The 5,020-nt window shown below is 42.8% G+C and overlaps 1 pseudogene; it reads left to right on the top strand.

Annotated features, from left to right (window-relative positions):
- The first annotated feature begins 1,037 nt into the window (after window positions 1-1,037).
- On the top strand, window positions 1,038-4,156 carry LOC129687425 (60S ribosomal protein L28-like; annotated as a pseudogene).
- The last annotated feature ends 864 nt before the right edge of the window (window positions 4,157-5,020 follow it).

The raw sequence follows: 5,020 nt of genomic DNA, 5'->3' as shown, positions 1-5,020 counted from the left end.
TCAAATCGCCAAGAGGTGTATGCTGATCAGAGCTGGAGGCGTCATATTTCATCTTGATTTCAAATGACACTACGAAGATACAATTGTAACAGTGACACTACGAAGATACAATTGTAACAGCCTCATGAGAGTGGCATGAAAATAAACGCAAATACTAATGGAACAGAATAGTAAGTCCAGAAAAAAAAAAAAAAAAACACAAGTAGATTTTCAACAAGACTTGTTCCTTCGTCAATATGCTTGCCATGCAAGACTAAGGGCCTGACTTCCATCTTCAGAACTTATTACAATCAGAGCTCTGGAGAAGCAGACAGGGCCACCCCTGGGCTTAGTAATAGGATGCCCTGTCACAAAGGAGGTAGTGATGTTCCTCAGGATGACACCCAAGGTGATATCCAGCTTCCAGACACATAGTCATACAGAGGTGCTCATGTCCCCTCACACACACGTGCATGCACACAGAGATTAGAAAGGAAAGAAGAATGTACAATGCAGAATTGGTTTCTCTCATAAATTAGATAGGAAAATTGAATATCTACAAAGAATTAAATTAGACTCTTACATTATACAAAAACATCAACTCAGAATGGATTAAAGACTTAAACTGTGAACTTCCTAGACAGAAATAAGATAACAAAGCTCTTTGACTTTGGCCATGACAATAATATTTTTAATGACATTGTAAGAATAATTAATGAAAGTAAAGATAATCATGTATTATTATGTCAAGATAAATAGCTTCTGAACAGCAAGATAAACAACCAATAAAATGAATAAAAGTAACCTGTAGGATAGGAGGGAAGTTTGAAAATGATGCATCTGGCAAGGTGTTGCTATCCAAGATATTCAAAGAACTTGCATATTGAAAGAGCAAACCTCCCTTGACCCAATTCAGATATCAGAAGAAGCTGAACAGACGTTTGTTTAAAGAAGTGATATAAATGGGCGTTAGTTACATGGAAACGGGTTCAACACTACCAGTCATTAGTAATATACATGTTCAAACCATAGTGAGTTTTCACCTTATATCTGTAAGAATGGCTATCGTCATAAAAGAAGGGTAAGTGCTGGTGAGGATGTTGAGCACAGGGAGTGCCTGTGTTTGTGGTAATGCATTGACAACAGCCATAGTGGAAAGAGTATGGATGTCTCTTGGGAAATTACAAATAGAACTGCCATATGACTCATCTATTTCACATCTAGCTACATACCCTAAGAACTGAATCAAGATCTTAAAGAGTTTTCTACACTCTCACATTCTCTTTATAGTTATTCCTAATAGTAATATTATACAGTTGCTTAAGTATCTGCTTTGAAATTGGAATGTGTTTACATGCATGTGTGAATGTGATTTTGCTTTTTAAAAGGGATCTTGGGACTACAGAGATATATTGGTGATTAAAATACTTGTTATTTTTCCAGAAGAACTAAATTTGCTTCTCAGCACCCAAGTTGTGTGGTTCACAAGTTCTTTTTAACTATAGTCCAGGGTATCCAATGACCTAGTCTAGTCTCTGCTGTACTCATACACACATACCCTTCCCCCAAGACACAGACCTTATCATTAAAAATGAAACAAATCTGTTTTTAAATAGAGAGAGAGAGAATAGAAGATCATGCCACTCTATTTATGACCATGAGGATAAGATTCAATCTATACACTTTGTCTTAAGATGCTAAATCAACTAAGCAGGACACAGCAAGACATCAACGACCTCATTTCTGTATAGAATCTGAAATAGTCAAAGTCAGAAGCAGAGAGTAGAGCTGCTGTTGCCAGAGTCTGCAGCCTGAAGGGTGAGAAACTTGGGAGGTGTTGGTTAAGAGGCACAATTCTTCAGTTGTACAAGATAAGTAAATTCTGACAATCTATTGAAGAGTACATTACCTATAGCTAACCAAATTATATTATATTCTCAAAATTTGCTGCAAAGATAGATCTTATGTCAGTTTATTCTTTTAACAAGATAACAGTTTAAAATAATGCAGAGGAAAACTTTAGCAGGTGATGGGCAGGTTTATTGCCTTTATAATGGTGATGGCTTTATGGGTGTGTGCTTAACCTCAAAGTCATGTTGATATGTATTTTAAATGCTTATAGCTTTTTAGAGATCAGTAATATCTCAACATGGTGATTTAAAAGAAGAAAGATCCTCAGTGGCTGAAGAGATTTCTGGACATCATTCCACAATACTGGGAGTATGGTTTGGCCAAGGGGGAGCTGCAGGATCCAGCTGTATTGGGAAGCACTGAGTTCATTCACTCCTTGTCTCTTGTGTTCTGTTCGGCATTCTTTCCTTTGACCCACACTTTCCATTTCTGTCAGCTGCATCCAAAGGTCACTTAATATATACTTAGACTTATGCTTAAGGATATGGGATGAAACAAGCTACTCCTCCACAAGCCTTCCTTCTCTGCCTTTCCTCTATGGCATTGTCTTCTCTTCTCATAATGTCAAAAGCAAAAACAACAAACAAACAAAAACAGACAACAAGTGAATCACCATTGTTCATCCACAAAGAAATGTTAGGGGCTTACTGGAGCCATTATTTAATGGAAGAGACAAGCGAGGGTAGGTGTGTTTATAAAACAGGAATAAAGCAGGGGTGGGGGGAGGGGGTCTCGTGTACCATAGACCCTGAATCTAAGAAGAAGTGAAGCTTCTTCCCCAGGTTTGGCGGTTGCCCATGTCTGGTCACAATTTCCCATGTGTTTCTGGGTGAAGCGAGAAGCGAGAAAGCTTCTGTGAGGCTGATTCAGTGGGACCTAGATGGGGAGTCTGGAACAGGCAGGCCCCTAGCCGCAGAGCGCTTGGAAGAAGAAGGAAACATGTGGTCCGTTTGTGATCTGTGTTTATTCGTCTGTCTGGTTGTTCTGAGAGGAAGACACAGGCCAGCCAGGGGTGAGCGTGTCAAACCCCTTTGAAGACAGACTGAGCTTCTGAAGTGGATCCGGAGCTGCTTCACTGGCTCTGTGTCCCACAGTAGTCTGCACACTTGCCAGCTCCTGACCTTCTACATGTGCGTTGTCTACAAATGTCACTTGGTAGGAAATCAAGTGTGCAAAAACTGTAACAATCTCTACTTTTGTTTTCTGGAAGTAAACAGTTCTCTCGAGTCCATGAAACCTTAGGAACTTTAATGTAGTCACTTCAGAGAAGCCTTAAATTAAAACGTCACCATTTAAGCACTGTTCTTCCTTTACCCTTCATTAGCTTTCAGTGCAGGGGTGTGTAAAGGACTTCAGAGGTTGGTCCACACATCCGGGCAAGGAGCTGGTACAGCTGTGAACAGTCCTTTTTCTTTGTTGTCAAGGATATCTTGATTATTTCCATAGCGCGGCTGGTCGCCGTCTCTCCTGGTGGTATCCATGGCCCATCAGATTTTCTGGATTGTCTCTCTAGGCCCCTCGTTGCTGCTGGTGGTCTCTTGTCTAGCCCCCTCTGGTCCAAAATCTCCCTCAAGGCCCTAGGATAGGTTTGGGGGTTCTCTCATGTTTCTTGGCTTCCTGACTGTTCTGATGTCCTCTCCTGTTTCACCGCCCCGAGGAAAGGGCGTATCTGAGAGACCCTGTAGCCTTTACCTGAGGTATAGACAGTAGAAACCAGGGCACTGTTTCCCAAGATTCCCGCATAGCCTATGTGCTAATTCAAACCACTTCCTTCCAAGGCAAGGCCAATCTAGAAACAGGGAGAACTCAGAGCATGAAGTCCAGACTCAAGAGTAGGCTACCGCATTTCTGCCGAGTCCGCACATCTGCAATGGATAGTCGTTCAGAACTGTTTCGGTTTCCCCGATCAAGAGGAACAAGCAGACATACAGCATGGAGCCCAGTAATCTGAAGGCTCCGCAACTCCTTCCACTACATCGGTCTGATTCACCGCAAGGCTGTGGGATTGGAGCCCGCCGCCGACGGCAAAGGGGTCGTGGTGTTCAAGAAACGCAGATCCGGTCAGCGAAAACCCGCTACTTCTTAAGTGAGGACCACCATCAACAAGAATGCTCAGGCCACCCTCAGCATCAGGCACACGATCCAAAAGAACAAGTACCATCTTGATTTGCCAGTGGCGGCCATCTGCAGGGCTAATGCCATCCTGCGAAGCCCGAAGCCTGTGGTGGTGAAGAGGAAATGGACCCACCCCAACAAGAGCCCCTGAGCTCCACGCCTCAGAACAATAGAGTCCACCGACTTCTTCAACCACCACGCACACACAAAGGAGTAGACTAAGCCCTGACCCCCTTCCTATCTCCATTTTTCTCCTCTGTCCAGAAGACTGGTTTATGTAATTATTGGAGGGAAATCTATTGTCTTAGTTAAGGTTTTTATTGCTCTGATAAAACGTCATAATTAAAAGCAAACTGGGATGAAAAGGGTTTCTTTCATAATTGTAGTTCAGCATGAAGGGAAGTCATTGCAGAAACTCAAGCTGGACAGGAATCTGGAGGCAGATACTGATACACAAGCCATGGAGAAATGCTGCTCTCTCTGGTTTGCTTTTCACAGTTGCTCAGCTTGCTCTTTTTTCACATTTAGGACCACAGTCCCCCATGAGCTGCACCATAGGCTTGCCCACAGACCAATCTAGCAGGAATATTTTCCCAGTTGTTGTTTCCTCTTCCCAGATGACTCTGTTCTATTAGGTTCACATAAAACTAGCCAGCACCTCTTTGATCCTCTCCCTCATGGAGGAGCAGCTTTACCAGGCCGCAGAGGAAGATAATGCAGAAAGTCCTGATGAGAGTTGATAGGCTAGGGTCAGAGGGATGGGGAGGAGACCTCCCCTATCAGTGGACTTGGGGAGGGGCATGGGAGGAGATGAGGGAGGGAGGATGGGATTGGGAGGGGATGAGAGAGAGGACTACAGCTGGGATACAAAGTGAATAAACTGTAATTTATAAATATTGAATAAATTTATAAAAACTAGCCAGCACACCTACCTTTTCCGTAACATGAGTGTCCTCATCCTATGTGATTTGTTGAATACTCAAAGTGTGCATGTGCATGAGAGCAGACCGGAGGT

Source organism: Psammomys obesus, unplaced genomic scaffold, assembly GCF_907164565.1.
Source record: "Psammomys obesus unplaced genomic scaffold, mPsaObe1.curated_primary_1811, whole genome shotgun sequence".
Taxonomy (NCBI): domain Eukaryota; kingdom Metazoa; phylum Chordata; class Mammalia; order Rodentia; family Muridae; genus Psammomys; species Psammomys obesus.
This window is presented reverse-complemented; position numbering and strand designations above follow the sequence as displayed.